Source organism: Ascaphus truei, chromosome 6, assembly GCF_040206685.1.
Source record: "Ascaphus truei isolate aAscTru1 chromosome 6, aAscTru1.hap1, whole genome shotgun sequence".
Lineage (NCBI taxonomy): Eukaryota > Metazoa > Chordata > Amphibia > Anura > Ascaphidae > Ascaphus > Ascaphus truei.
This window is the reverse complement of record NC_134488.1, coordinates 76,206,305-76,223,348: the sequence shown is the minus strand read 5'-3', so window position 1 is coordinate 76,223,348 and position 17,044 is coordinate 76,206,305. Positions and strand designations below refer to the sequence as shown.

General features: G+C 40.6%; 1 protein-coding gene and 1 long non-coding RNA gene across 4 annotated transcripts in view; one reads left to right on the top strand and one right to left on the bottom strand.

Moving 5' to 3' along the window:
• PLCH2 (phospholipase C eta 2) overlaps positions 1–17,044 on the bottom strand; it is a 498,290-nt gene that overhangs the window by 266,311 nt on the left and 214,935 nt on the right. The window lies entirely within an intron of this gene.
• On the top strand, positions 6,209–16,962 carry LOC142496494 (uncharacterized). The gene is made up of 3 exons (XR_012802020.1): positions 6,209–6,407; positions 14,071–14,138; positions 15,947–16,962. It is a non-coding gene; the product is annotated as an uncharacterized LOC142496494 (long non-coding RNA).

Below are 17,044 nucleotides of genomic sequence, written 5' to 3'. Positions count from 1 at the left end.
TAGGCAATTGCCAATGATGTGTGACATTGATTGCACAGATGAGCAGAATCAGGTAAGATTCAGGAGCCGGACACTGCTGGTATACAGTATAAATCGAATTACATTTTTTAATACATATACAATTTTCAACAAAACTGATTTATCTCCCACCTTCAGGGAAAAGGGAGACCAAAAAGCGCACCAGCACAAACGGAGCAGGAAGAAACCAGAACAAAAAAATTATTAAAAGGGCACTTTATTGTGGCAAAAGACCCATCCAATGCATTTCGAACGTCGCAGCGTTCTTTTTCAAGGATAAAACACAATGTGATAACATCCATTATATACCCTCTTACCTGTGGGCCATTTCGCGCCAAAAATCAGAACCTGATGACGTCATAACAGAGCGACTCAGTGCCGATCTAAGGGCAAAAGGAAGTACCAAAGGCAGTGTGGCCATTTTGGATGTGGGCAAACATAGGAACACAATAACAAAGCTTTATTGACCATTCCAGCAGAACAAAATACATTGCTGCTAACTGGACAAGCATATTTAAACGAAATAAAGCTATATTAAACTAAACTAATGCTTAATAAAGGGTACTATTATATCAAGGAAAAACATGAACAAGGTGGATTAAAAAACTAGCTGTGTTGCAACTAAGTTATATACCAAAAAAAGTTAAAAATAAAAACCTCTAGACATGATTAAAAAAATGTGCAAGAAAAGTAAATTTAAAGACATATTACACATACATACTGCATAACACAGATTGTGTACCTAAATCATAGGAACCAGGGAAATACAACCATTATAAAATATGAAGTATTATCCACAAGATACATCAAAGAACAATTTAATTTTACATATTAGCATAATATTTGCATGATAAGGCATAGGTTCAAAGGTTATAATGACAAGAATATAATGTCCAATATAATGACAATTGTCTTATTTACCAACTAATTACACCATAATACGTCTATCACAAAAATGTTTACAAAAAATGTGTTAGTTGCCAGTCAATGTTCAAGCCCATAGGGAAGCGCGTTTGGAGAGTGAAGATCCAATACGCCTCCCTACGGTCCAGAAGGTTGATATGATCACCTCCTCTAGATTTAGAAATAACTGATTCAATCCCAAAAAGGAAAAATTATTAATTCCTCCCTGACCACATTCAGTGAAATGTTTTGAGACTGGATGATTAGTGTCTCTCAATTTTATGAGCCTTAAATGCTCTAACATCCTGACCTTAAGGGCTCTAGTCGTCCTCCCCACATACCTCTTGCCACAACCACATGTTATTAGATAAATCACAAATTGACTTTTACAATTTATAAAACTGTTAATCTTAAATTCCTTAGTTGGTAATATATTCACACCATGTGGCGGTGGCAAGGCAAACTGGAAAAAACTTTTGGCAGGCTTCATGTGTTTACATGCACTACAAGAGCCACATTTGAAGGAACCCCTAGTGATAAAAGTTTTTTTGAGACCAGAAGATTTGAGTTCACTTGGTGAAACATGAGATCCAATTGTTCTCGCTCTACGATATACAAAAGTAGGACCAGAATCCACATATTTTTTAAGGATAGGGTCCATGGATAAGACATTCCAATGTTTTGAAATTATAGAATTTACTTTTCCACTTTGTTTACTAAATTGTGAAATAAAAAGAGGACATTTGTTTTTTAATTCTGTCAGTCCATGTGAGTCCTGTTTAATACCAATTGTCTTAACATTGTTAGCAAGGCGAGAATCTCCAATTGGATGTGTGGGCAACAATGATGCTCTCTCTGTATGTAATGCATTTTCAAATGCAATTGCTAAATGTGATTTGGGGTATCCCCTTTCCAAAAATCTCCTTGTAAGCTCCTCAGACTGAGAAAGGAAACCACTCATAGTGGAACAATTCCTTCTCAATCTGAGGAACTGTCCCCTTGGTATGGCCTTTATGACATGGGATGGGTGGCAGCTGTCCACCCTAAGAAAGGTGTTCCTGGCATTTTGCTTCCTATAAACATCCGTTTGGATTTTTTTGTCTATGTCTACAAATAATTGTAGATCCAGAAATTCAATGTGATGGAAATGAAAATTTAATGTAAATCTTAGATTATAAGGATTATTATTAAGATAAGATACAAAAGTGTGAAGTGTAGTGACATCCCCCCTCCAAATAATAATTAGGTCGTCCACAAATCTTTTATAAAAAACAATATTGTGACGAAATAAATTAGTGCTCGAATAAATAAAAAGTGCTTCCCACCATCCCATAAATAAGTTCGCAAAAGAAGGAGCAAAACTTGTACCCATAGCAGTGCCAATAAGTTGCAAATAAAACTTACCATTAAATGTGAAAAAGTTGTGCGTGAGTAAAAAGTGTATAGCGTCCAAAATAAAAGCCGATTGAAAAATTGATATTTCTGGTATCTCAATAAATTGGCGGACCGCTGCCAAACCATGGTCATGTTGTATAACAGAATACAGAGAGGTAACATCAAGTGTTACCCACAGGTAATCATTACCCCATTTAACATTTTTGATCTGATCAAGAAGATCACCAGAGTCCCGTATAAATGAGGGCAATTTCCTAACAAATGGCTGAAGAAAACCATTAACATATCTTGACAGACCATCTCCCAAAGATCCAATACTAGAGACAATGGGACGACCTGGAGGGTCGACCAATGTCTTGTGGATCTTTGGGAGATGGTGGAAGATAGGAATAATGGGATGAGATGGAATAATGAATTTAACCTCGTCCTTCGACAGAACTTCCATAATAACACCTGAGTCAACCAGTTCTACAAGGAACTCCAAGAATTGCGGTGTGGGGTCGGCGGATAGTACACGATAGGACCGGCCATCATCCAGTTGGCGTAATGCCTCCCTGATGTAACCGTCTCTGCCCTGCACCACCACCGCACCCCCCTTGTCCGCACTCTTAATGACCAATGCAGAATTATTTTTCAAAGATTTTAAAGCTAAACGTTCACTTTGATTCAAATTGTCATGATCTATATAGGATAGGGAAAATCCCTGAGCTAGAAGACGAAGGTCTCTTATAACCAGATTTTCAAACATAGTCAGAAATTGACCCTTGACATGAGTGGGGTAGAACACAGAACTCCTTTTTAGGCCTGAATTCCATTCAGAAAATGTAGGAATATTAACATCTGTCAAGATATGTTAATGGTTTTCTTCAGCCATTTGTTAGGAAATTGCCCTCATTTATACGGGACTCTGGTGATCTTCTTGATCAGATCAAAAATGTTAAATGGGGTAATGATTACCTGTGGGTAACACTTGATGTTACCTCTCTGTATTCTGTTATACAACATGACCATGGTTTGGCAGCGGTCCGCCAATTTATTGAGATACCAGAAATATCAATTTTTCAATCGGCTTTTATTTTGGACGCTATACACTTTTTACTCACGCACAACTTTTTCACATTTAATGGTAAGTTTTATTTGCAACTTATTGGCACTGCTATGGGTACAAGTTTTGCTCCTTCTTTTGCGAACTTATTTATGGGATGGTGGGAAGCACTTTTTATTTATTCGAGCACTAATTTATTTCGTCACAATATTGTTTTTTATAAAAGATTTGTGGACGACCTAATTATTATTTGGAGGGGGGGTGTCACTACACTTCACACTTTTGTATCTTATCTTAATAATAATCCTTATAATCTAAGATTTACATTAAATTTTCATTTCCATCACATTGAATTTCTGGATCTACAATTATTTGTAGACATAGACAAAAAAATCCAAACAGATGTTTATAGGAAGCAAAATGCCAGGAACACCTTTCTTAGGGCGGACAGCTGCCACCCATCCCATGTCATAAAGGCCATACCAAGGGGACAGTTCCTCAGATTGAGAAGGAATTGTTCCACTATGAGTGGTTTCCTTTCTCAGTCTGAGGAGCTTACAAGGAGATTTTTGGAAAGGGGATACCCCAAATCACATTTAGCAATTGCATTTGAAAATGCATTACATACAGAGAGAGCATCATTGTTGCCCACACATCCAATTGGAGATTCTCGCCTTGCTAACAATGTTAAGACAATTGGTATTAAACAGGACTCACATGGACTGACAGAATTAAAAAACAAATGTCCTCTTTTTATTTCACAATTTAGTAAACAAAGTGGAAAAGTAAATTCTATAATTTCAAAACATTGGAATGTCTTATCCATGGACCCTGTCCTTAAAAAATATGTGGATTCTGGTCCTACTTTTGTATATCGTAGAGCGAGAACAATTGGATCTCATGTTTCACCAAGTGAACTCAAATCTTCTGGTCTCAAAAAAACTTTTATCACTAGGGGTTCCTTCAAATGTGGCTCTTGTAGTGCATGTAAACACATGAAGCCTGCCAAAAGTTTTTTCCAGTTTGCCTTGCCACCGCCACATGGTGTGAATATATTACCAACTAAGGAATTTAAGATTAACAGTTTTATAAATTGTAAAAGTCAATTTGTGATTTATCTAATAACATGTGGTTGTGGCAAGAGGTATGTGGGGAGGACGACTAGAGCCCTTAAGGTCAGGATGTTAGAGCATTTAAGGCTCATAAAATTGAGAGACACTAATCATCCAGTCTCAAAACATTTCACTGAATGTGGTCAGGGAGGAATTAATAATTTTTCCTTTTTGGGGATTGAATCAGTTATTTCTAAATCTAGAGGAGGTGATCATATCAACCTTCTGGACCGTAGGGAGGCGTATTGGATCTTCACTCTCCAAACGCGCTTCCCTATGGGCTTGAACATTGACTGGCAACTAACACATTTTTTGTAAACATTTTTGTGATAGACGTATTATGGTGTAATTAGTTGGTAAATAAGACAATTGTCATTATATTGGACATTATATTCTTGTCATTATAACCTTTGAACCTATGCCTTATCATGCAAATATTATGCTAATATGTAAGCTTAAATTGTTCTTTGATGTATCTTGTGGATAATACTTCATATTTTATAATGGTTGTATTTCCCTGGTTCCTATGATTTAGGTACACAATCTGTGTTATGCAGTATGTATGTGTAATATGTCTTTAAATTTACTTTTCTTGCACATTTTTTTAATCATGTCTAGAGGTTTTTATTTTTAACTTTTTTTGGTATATAACTTAGTTGCAACACAGCTAGTTTTTTAATCCACCTTGTTCATGTTTTTCCTTGATATAATAGTATCCTTTATTAAGCATTAGTTTAGTTTAATATAGCTTTATTTCGTTTAAATATGCTTGTCCAGTTAGCAGCAATGTATTTTGTTCTGCTGGAATGGTCAATAAAGCTTTGTTATTGTGTTCCTATGTTTGCCCACATCCAAAATGGCCACACTGCCTTTGGTACTTCCTTTTGCCCTTAGATCAGCACTGAGTCGCTCTGTTATGACGTCATCAGGTTCTGATTTTTGGCGCGAAATGGCCCACAGGTAAGAGGGTATATAATGGATGTTATCACATTGTGTTTTATCCTTGAAAAAGAACGCTGCGACGTTCGAAATGCATTGGATGGGTCTTTTGCCACATTAAAGTGCCCTTTTAATCATTTTTTTGTTCTGGTTTCTTCCTGCTCCGTTTGTGCTGGTGCGCTTTTTGGTCTCCCTTTTCCCTGTATTGCATTGAGTAGCTGCACAGCCTGCCTGCCTGCCCTACCAGGATGTGAGTATTTGCATATTTTTCAGGGGAACCTGCCGATGAGACAGAAGGTGAGTGGGTTGCACCACACACCACCTGTCTTCAGGAGGATAGTACCCATTATATGACACAATAGGTACTATATTAATTGTTAGTACCCTGGTACAGTGGTCTGGCTTATTATCATTTTGAGATATACCTGCATTTGAGCGCTTCAGCTATTTTCCATCTCCCACCTTCAGCCTACTTTATAAGCTGCATCCTTTGTGCCTTTAGTTTATCATTTATCCCTATTCCATGGCATGTCATTCTCTTTACATTGGATGCACATTTGCAGATACACAGACCTTGATAAAATGTGGAATTTGGCAACACTACCCATTTAAATACAAATATAACAAATTAAAATACCACTTGTGAGCACATTCACATGTCACAGACAGGTCTGCAACCCTGCCTTTCCCCATTATCTTAGCATATAGTGCTTCCTCTGCAGCTAGGGATTCTGGGTAATGACATGCAGATGAACACTCAGTGTGTCAATGTTTGCTTCTTGTCCATTTTAACATAGACACCCTATAAGCTTATGCCTGCCGTATTACACAGCTTTTCAGTACATCCCGGGTTAAAGAAGTGCATGGCTAGGAAATCTACTCACAGACAGCTGTTTCAACATGTTGGGGACTCATCGGCATGAAGCTGGTTATACTGTACTGGGTTTGCAACGTGAAGCATGGAGTGGCTACAACCAGAAGCAAAGTAAGTTATGGTGAGTACAAAAAAAAGTGACAAAGTATATTAATTCTTTGAGCACTTAGCATTGATTAGGAGTTTTTTGTTTCATTAGAATTCAATGCAGTTTACTCCAGTTCTCAGCGAGCATAAACTGGCCTAATATTAGCTATTCTTTTACAATCCACCACTCCACTTTTCTGTAGAATGAACCAAAACAGATACACGGTTGATGCACAGCAGTGGATTCCTGGCCAATCTCACAACAAAGGGGATGCCATTTATAGTTGCTGATTCCCTGCAACAACATCCGATGCTCCTCAACCCTACTGCACACATTCATTAGCACACACTGATGTATATATACACAAACACTAGCCCACTGATACACAGATAATAATACACAAAAGCTAAGTGAGACAGTCTCAACACAGACACATGGATATACAATAAACAGTGATGTACACTGATTTTTACATTCACACTCATGTACAAATTGAAATATACAAACAGACTCATACTGTATATGCTTATATAATGTTATATAGTGCTTTAATTGTAAGCCAGAACATTTGCTTATATAGATTCTACACCTTTGTAAATAATGTTTGGTTTCTCAGTATACTGTGCTTGCTATATCTACCCTTGTCTTAGCAAACTGAGGGAAAGTTTGATCATTGTTACCGGGACAGGAGTTAAATGTGGTTATTTAGACAGTGTGCAACTTGCTTCTGTTGTAAAACAAAATAATTAAACTTTCAAAATAGGAAGATATGTGATAATGCACAATATCACCCTGCAATCCCTCATAGCCGGACAGAAAACAACCTTTTGTAACAGTCTAATTGGCTTGCATAAACAGTGCTAACCATGCTAATACTTTCATTTATTTGGAAATTAATTGCAAGCTGATTTTGTTAGGGGCCAAAGGTCTTGTTCCCACTGCTCACAGCTGTGCGACCTACGGTGTGCATGGCGCAAACAAGATACGGTCCTCTATGAGGCTGGCCCCAGTAACTGCCTGCGCGCGCCTGCAGAAAGTGCGATGCACGACAACCTTTGCCAAAAGACATGAGATGTGTCTTTTGTGCGGTGACCGAGCGCTGGCTATGTCGCGGTGGCGATTCAGCCAATGAGGGTGAACCAGCTGTGTGACGTCATGGCCGCGCCCCCACCACAAATCCTGTCTTTGCTCCCCCTGCTCTTCTCTGGATGACCGTCCCATCGCGACCCTTGGAGCGCAGATTGCGGCTTAGGCCTGGGACCCGGTGCACCCGGCGGCGCGGGCGGCCACACGCGAGTTCCCCACCAGCAGGGGAATCCTCCCGAGCTGGTCCCGGTCCCCCCTGGCTGCACAGCTCACTACACGCTGTGACGCGTCAGCCGCTACGGGATACAAGAGAATGGTGATCCCTAGCGTTGACGCATCACGTGGTGTGGCTGTGAGCCGATGAGGAGGGGAGGATTCGGGAGGAGGAGAGGCTTCGGGGAGCGGGGAGGAGTGTGGGGGGAAAGCAGCGTGAGTGCCTGTCTGTATGTGTGTATGTGTGTGTCTGAGTGCGGGAGTGCCTGCCTCTGTGTGTGTGTGTATGTGTATGAATGTCTGCCTGCGTGCGTGCGTGTGTGTGTGTGTGTGTGAGAGTGCCTGCGTGTGTGTGTGTGTATGTCTGAGTGCGTGAGTGCCTGCCTCTGTCTGTGTGTGTGTGCCTGAGTATGTGTGTGTTTGTCTGCGTGTGTGTATGAGTGCCAGCTCGAGCCCGTGGAGGGAGGGGGGGGAGAGTAGCGGGTCCCTCCGCTCAAGCCACGCCCCCCTCCCGCTCAAACCTCCCACTCCCGCCCACCTCCCGCTCCGGCTCCCGCTCCCTACAGACCGCATATCGTGGTCTATGTCTGTCAGCGCCCCGCCTGTCTGCAGTGCGGGAGCGCTGACGGAGGGAGCGGGGCCTTAGCCTTTAACAGGTGCACGAGCCGCCAGGCGCTCCGACACATGCATGCATGAGGTGAGGAATGTTTGCCAATGATTTGTTTTATTTATACATAGCCTACTCTGTGTAACGATGTGCGGAACACGCCCCCTGCGGCGTGTTCCTTCCTTACCTGTTTACTTCTGATCGCCGCCCTCTAGCTGCGAGTCAAGATCCTGTGTCTTTAAGGATTCTGACGCAAACGACGCCATCTTGCTTCCTGGCAAATCCTGCCCTCCTCATCCTGACAGGAAGTAAGCCTCTCTCTGATTTTCTCATTGCTTACAGCTGCTGCTTCCTTTAAATAGCACTCAGTGGCTACCTGTCTTTGTTCCTGCAAGTCCTACCATTGTATGCTGCTCCTGCCTTGCCCTCCTTGGGATCTTTACTCATCTCCTGTGGATTCTGGAAGACTGGGACAGTCACTCAATTACTACTGAGGTTAGTTTGCTGTCGGGTAGTGTAGGTACCTGCTTAGTAGGGTTCACCTTGACGTGGTGGCAGGCTTATAATTCCTTGGCCAATGGATTAGACTAAACCCTTATGTTTATATTTAGTTTTGCTGCACTCTTCAGTTATTGGCACTATGCCTCTAAGGAGGCTGGACGTCCTCCAGGATGTACTCCACTATTGTGATCTACTGGCACTCTGTCCTTAAGGAGGCTGGACGTCCTCCAGGATGCACTCCACTATAGAGACCTTGTGCTGTGGATACTACCTCCCCTGCTTCTCACATGTGGCTTCCCACAACCCCCGCGTTGGTGCCTGAGAACGCGCGCACTCCCGCTCTGCTGTCAGAGCATGCGCGCACATGCAGCTGGATCACTCGTGTCTCTGAGCCAGGCACCGCACCTCCGGACGCGTCGCGCATTCTCATGCGCCCGGTGCGGTCACGTGACTACGTACGCCGATCCCCAGCTGCACGGCAACTTACTCCCTTCATATCCCCTGCGGCCTCCCCACCCCGCTACCGGGTCCTTCCCCTTCCCTGCGCTTGTGTGGAGAGTACAAACGTCACACTCTGTCCTTATCAGACAGACCATAAAGATAAGTGTGGGGAAGAGAGAAGGCAATGGTAATGAAAGCAATTGTTGAACACAGTGTGGCATTGTATAAAGGGGAGTAGCCAGTTTAATTGAAACCCATCCCAAGTCTCAGATCACCATATTTACTGACTAATTTAAAATTACTGAATAGGTGTTAAATTTTGGTTAAAATAAAGAGACGTACAGTAACTCACCTAGAGCCCTAAACATGTTACTGACATTCTTTTACTATGGTCCTAGGAGGGATTGCTCATATTTGAACAAAATGAATTCAATGGCTCAGCACTGGTCAGCTTTCTCTCTGCTCCATTTGTCTCCACTGTTCCTTCAAGGATATATGCCTAATTGCCTCAAAACTCTAGAACTTCCTCTCCTCGTAAAACTTTATTTAAAACAACCTAGAGTATTTTCTTTCAGCAGACTCCCAACTAACATACTGTAATGACATGATACTTTTTGCATCACCAAATGCAAATATTCTGAGATGCCTGTTATAGTAACATATACCGCTTTTATCTTTGCTTGTCTTCCGTCTATATTGCAAGCCCTTTTGGAGCAGGAACAATAAACCGTGAAGTGGAGGGACAATCTCAAATTGTCCAGATTATGACCTGATTGTTTTATACCTGCACTGACTTTTGTACGAGTACAGTAATGTACAGTAATTGCAACCCCTTATTGGCAGCACTTAATTGTTTTATGATTAAAGCCCATCTGGCAGGCAAGGGGTAAATTGTACATTTACATTGAGGACTGCAGCATACATTGTAAGTGATATATGCGCATACATGGAATCCAAACAATAAAGATGCTAATATAGGTGTAGAATTAATTTGTTCACGATGTTTATTGCTTGACAAATGATACTGCAGTTGATGCCAGAATGTTTTAATTCTGTTGTCCATGTTTGTGTGTTTTTTTACTGCAGCAATACAATGAGTAGTACACTTTGGCTCTTTCTAATGGTACTGGATTGATAACAGCTTTCCAAGTTTCTGACACTAATCTCTGTGCATTATAAATAGTTTTGTTGCAGATCCCTCTGTTTGCTCTGTTTCAGCCTCAAGCCATTTCAAATGAAACAACTTTTTTCCCTAACATTTTCAGTTGTAGAAGTAATTGTAATGTGCTACAGCTTATAGTTCCTGTAAGGGAGAAAGGGTTAAACCCAATACTTGTAACCAGAGAATGTAAAACTGTATTGGTGATTTGTCTGTTTTTTTTTACTATTGTGATGAGGAAGACAAAGATTGCCAAGTTGTGCTTTGGAGTAGATATACAGTATGAGTGCTTGTTAGGCTGCGCTTATAGTGCCGGCGACAGTGACAGCGACGCTGACATCACACTGCGGTCGCATGAAAAATCAAATTGAAGTGACTTACAGCAATCGTGACCAAGCTGTCGCGCTGTCCCTACTATAAGCGCACACAATGGCGTCAATACATTTGTTTTGACACAACGTCGCTGTCGCCGGCATTATAAGCGCAACCTTCGACAGATCTAGCCTACAAACTCAGCCAAGGGAAATAGTCTATTTTAGTCTTGTAAAACCTGATTGGCTGGCTTTGACAGACCCAAAACTTATTGGTTGAATTTAATAAGCAAATAAATACCAGACTAAACAAAAATTCAACATAAACCAGTTTCCAGTGCAACTGAATTAAATGAATGTGCAATAGAACAGGAAGCTTAGTTTAATTGAATCCAGATGGGGATACCGAGTAGAGCAAGCTGCCAAATGCCCACTGAGGTGGCTGTACTCTGCCCAGATATGGAAGTGCACCAGTGCCTGGAACATCTCCAGAATGTTCATTGTGACCACTACTTCAAAACACTGATTCCTGGTAGATGACCAGCTCAGCCAATACGAGGAAGACCCTAGGCTTATTGTACTGGGACAGTGGGCACCCAAAAATAAAAAGATGAGGGGAAATTGCAGGGTGAAGCCCCCCAAAGTGGCACAGCTTAAATAATTATGATACACCGACTCCCACTTGCCACAAAGAGGGCAAGTGGTGGTAAATGGGAGAAGTATTCTCCTGTGCTCTGTGCACCATGTCAAATAATACTTGGAAAAGTTATCTTGGAATTCTATCAAACATTATTACTTTAATAAAAGATAACGGTGAACTTTGTTTGACCCTATTTGCTGCAGGGGAAGTATAACTTGTCCTTCTTGCAAACACAACAAATAGACATTTCTAGCTTGATGTGCTGTTGCCATTTCCTATAAGAAGATATAATTTAATTATGACATACTGCATTATGAGTTGGATTACCTTAAGAAAGCTACGGATACCACCTAAAGTGTGGGTTTTCCAATGGTAACCCTGCTAGAGCAGTGTTCCAATGTTATGTTTTGCAAACATCTGCTGAACATTGACTTACAATTTAAGTTTTTCATTTTACTTTCCCTTACGCCTGAAGAAAGACAGATCAAAGAGGGTATGAAACATTTTGATTGGAAATGGAAAAGTTTATTATCTGCACCATTTGCAGGATTTGTATCCCATGGGCTACAGATAAAACCTCAGGGGTCTACAGTAACAATTGAATTTGGTTCAGTAAAGTAGGACATTGTCTTGGTTACTTTAAATCTATATTTGGGTGTCATTCATTTTAGTGCTTAAAGTTCTTCTTTTCCCTATTAACTATTTAACCACCACAGTCATTGTGACATGACTGAAACATGATTTAGGAATTGAACCTGTACTTTTTTTTAAGAGATAAAAAAGTTAAACCATCTTTGGATAAATTATGCATAAGATGGTTGGGCATTTTGTCAAGGTACAGTAGTGTTAAAATGTTTTTGAGTGCATTTTGGAGGAGAATGCAAGAAACATACAGTAGGAAAGGATGGTTGTCTGAGGTTGCCAAACTTACCCAGGAAGGGAAGTATTTTGGGGTAATATCTGTCTTCTTCTTTCTATACAACTGTTGCTATGGTATCGGTGTGATTAACATTGAGTGATTTTATCAATAAAGGGGAGGAGTGTGTATTATGCGTTAACATGTTTTGACTAGCTCCCAGTGCTGTCCGGCGGCCCCCCAGCATAGTGAGGTTTAGTGGGAGTGCACTTACGCTCCTGGCTTATAGACAGCAAGCTTAGCAATAGTGTTCAATGTCAGGCAGTAGCTGCAAAGGCAAATCTAAATATAAAGATCTTATCTTGCATAAAGCAAGGTACAGTATGGATGAAGGAGAAGAAAGCATAATTTTGACACTGTATGAATCATTAGTAAAACCAAACCTTTAATATAGTTTTGGGCACCACTCCATAAAAATGACACAAGGAAAGGCTAGCTAAATTTGATTTGATTACATTAGAAAAGAGGCGTCTAAGAGGGGATATGAATTTATTTTCCCCCTTATGAGACATCATTGGATAATGTTTCACTGGGGTTTTTTGTTTACCTTCCTCTGGATCAATAAACGGTAAGTATCTGCTGTCTAATTTTAACCTAGGTTGAACTCGATGGACACGTGTCTTTTTTCAACCTTACCCAATGTAACATAACTTTTCTAACAGCGCAATAAACATATACAGCATTTTTAGTGTCACTGAAAAAAAAATCCACATCGGCTAAAAATCATATGTTGAATTGTGAAAACACTGTTAAAAATTATGTCATATTTATTACGTGGGATTGGAAGGCACCTTATGGGCATTTGAATGGGCTGCTAGGTGTCTTCTGGCGCCAGACGGTTATTTTGTAGAATAGCACTGCTTAGTAAATATGAGCTGATGTCCAAATGTTTTCAAACTTTATTTTAACTTCATTATAAGTTGCTAAGTGGAATTGTACCCATACCAATAAGCCCCAGTTTCCTTTCCAAAATCTGTGAGTATCCTTATAAATTATTTATTTCATATTACGGAAATATATATTATCAGCAGTAAAAGTTTTAAAGATGCAGTCTTACTAAGCAATATATAGAAAATGCAATAAAATGGAAGCACTTAGCTCTTTAACACCTGTTTAGCATTTTAACTGTTCTTTTGTAATTTAAGGCATGTATCAAAAATATATAACACACGTCTTGATGAAAATGGGAGAAAACTGCTCTTTATTTAGCTTCTAAATAAAATTAAAATGGAGTGTATGCAGCCCCATGTTACACTCAAAATTAAGATGAGTACAGATGGTTAACAATATTTCACCTGTTAATGCATCAATGTTATAAAGAAAATGCGTTATACGATGCCTGGCAGTGCATAACGTTACTAGCGTCAACATTTGTTTCAATAGCGGTGTGTCAAATCTTGTGTTAAATGATGCGCCAGCATTGACACAGTGTCTCATTAACAGGTGCATTAAAATTGGCTATATCTGTATAATTATTATTTATTCTTTAGGATTAAATAACAGCTACCCAGTGTACCAACCACTACAGAAGTTCATCATCCAATTATAGAGAATTACAAACGACTTCTACTCTGAATAAATTCACATTTGCAGCACATTCCCCTGGTGCACTTCTCTCTTTGCCTCTGTCTATAATTGTTTCATAATTCAAGGTATGTTTAATAGCTTTGCAAACTTAAGCCCATCTGCAAAAAGCGCAATATCCAATATCCCAGAATGCACATACAGCCTTTGCATGAGCACATTAACTTCTTCACTGTTGGATGTGTGTGTTGTGATATAATCCTGCAGCACTGGGATTTAATAAATCTTTACATTGCAGAAAGAGAAAGATGGGGGAACTAATGGAACATACTGAATACAAACTCGATGCAACCTTTATACAATTAGGTAGGTATAACTCTTTATCTGGTTTCATCAGATGTACCATTTCTTCATTTATCAATGTCCAGCACAATATAAAACTCAACGTTCCTTGACAGTAAGCTGTTTATTGCTGAGCTAAATGCTAATGAAAGAACACAAATGGAGAACTGCTTGGAATTTCCTCTTGGTTCACTAGGACCAATTGTGTTAGGATGTCAGTGACTTAATTGCACACTTTTTATGTATAGGATGATGAAGGGATCTAGGACATGTCTCTGCTGTCTTTTTTAGCACTGGGAACCGGAGCGGAAGAGAAATACAGAACAACTGCAAAAGTCAACCAATATTCCTGCCTTTTATTGTGTTTAAATTGATAGTACCGGTTCTAATTTCAATGGATGGTGGTGATAATTCAATTGTCTTATTTTTCTAGTGTGTGCATCAAAACATTTTATTGTACTGCCCTTAACATTTTCCTTTAGAAAGAAATGGTGACTTGCCTGAATAAAAAACATAGGCACCTGTGTGCTACTCTGCTTGCTTTTGAAAAGGCTTTATCTATATATTTTGGTTTCACAAAAAACAATGAAATTGTTTGCTTTTCTATATTACCAAACCATCTACAACAACAGAACACATTATAATAAGTAACTGGTGCAATGCAGCAGAACTGACATACACATGATTGGTTATAGGCAGAGGCAGAACTAAGGGAGTAAGCAGGGCAGTTGTCCCGGGCGCAGTATCTTTGGGGGCGCAGATTGGACCCGCAGTGACAAGTGTGTGGCAGAAGAGGCTGGCCAAGGGATCCCGCACAGGAAGGTAGCAGCAGAGGAAGGCGAGGCCTGCCCCAGCGGCATGATCCGGAAGTCAATTCCGACTTCTGGACCCTTTCACAGGACTGAGCCACCTGCTCCACAGGTAGGGACAGGGGGATGTTTGCCTGAGCCAAAGAGAGAAAGGGGTAGGAAGAGGGAGAAAGGGGTGAGCAAGAAAGAGAATGGGAGACAGAGAGGAAGGGGACATGAGAAGAAGGGAGAGAGGGGAGTAAGAGAGAGAGGAGGTTCTGTAAATGGGGGACGTGGCGAAGTTAGTGGAACTTGCTCCGGGCACAAAAATATCTAGGTCTGCCTCTGGTTGTAGGTAACATGGAGAAGGCCTAGCGGTGAAGCAGTCTAGTGGTAGAAGCACTCACCCCCAGATTCATCAAGCTCCTTTAGGAGTTAACGCACCCAAATGGGAGTTATCCCCTATTGACTTGAATGGGAGTTAATGTCAGTCCGGGTCCGTTAACCAATAACATAGCTTCATGAATAACCCCCTCAGTGTCAGTTCCTTGTGACATTTAAGTAGTCACTTTATCTCTCCCTACCTCAGGTACCCATCATTAGATTGTAAACTCATTGGGAAGAAATTCAATCCATCTGGAAATACTGCTATGTACAATGTTCTGTGTAATCTATATAAATTAGGTAGATACAAATTTACCTGTTTCTATACTGATTTATGTATTACATCTGTGCTGCCTTATGGTCCATTAATGCATTTACATGTATTGCTGGCCAATCTGTTGGTAAAGGGGTTACGATAACAGGGTTCTTGAGAACTCTCATTGAATAAGACCGTGCCACCATTATTACCTTCCTTAAATAACTGAGTTTCTCCATTCCCGAGCCATCCTCTGACCACAGGAGAGGTAGGTCCTGCTACATCAACGAACTTGCACAACCTCAGTACCTTTTTCTAGCCTGAACACCACTGTCTACTAATCTCACAGTTATTTAGATGTGCTTTACAAAACAATTCTAATTACTGTGTTTTTATTTGTCTAGGTGGCCTCCGGTGATATTAGGCATTCCCTAGTGCAGAAGCAACAAACAATGACAGACAGTGATAGTCTTGGAAAAGGATTCCTGCTGAGCAATGCTCCACTTATTCGCTGGCTGTCTCAGTAAATTGCGAAACATTGTTTTAGAATATTTTTACAGGTCTACATTTTAACACCTTCACTGCTGTGAATACCTACATTAGTATTTTTGCAGGTGGGAATCCTTTTACTTAAACTTATGTTTCTTGCATTCCCATGAAAAAGTGGACTGTCATAGCTTTGATATATGTGGAAGCGCTGCATGCTAGGAAGTAATGGGGAACAGCAGCAGAGTTGCAGACCTGTCTGAGACACGACGCGATATATGGGTTCAAATAGAAATCTACTTCTTGTTACATATGGGTAAAAGTGAACATTATTTGTTGTAATTTCTATATAAAAATAGCCTATAGTCTCAATGTTTCGGACAACCACACAACCGTTGTCAATACTCTTGACAAAGGGCAGTGTGGTTGCCTGCAACATTGAGTCTCTCCTCTAACACAGGGCTGCGCAAACTTTTCTTGCTGCCCCCCTGCCTGCTCTCCTCCGTTCTCGCGCCCCCCCTCTTACCTCAGTTCGGTGTCTTCATGTCCCTATGGCAACATGGCATGAAATGACGCCGCAGGGTGGAGTGATGTCACATGACACTGCGGCGTCATTTCTCGCCGCGTAGCCATGGGGACGCATCCTGTGCTGACAAAATCTCGGTAAGTAGAGGTTGCAGAGGTCTCCTGCGGTCCCCCGGCATTTACTTTAAATGCTTTGGGGAAGAGCGCGGGACCTCTGCAACTGCCTGCACCCCCAAAAAAAAATCTTGTGCCCCGCATTTTGCGTACCCCTGCTCTAAGGTGTCAGCCTACAGAGTGTTTATATAGAAGGTAAGAAGGTTTTTTATTAATATTTCGTAGATTCTTCAGATTTTTTTTCTTTGTAATATTTCTATATTTATAATCACTAAATGCCTGTATATGACTCAGAACTGTGTTTGCCTATTGTGAGACTATTTGTTTTTGTCATCTAAATACAATATTACCTTTTGAGTCATTTTTTATTTCACTTG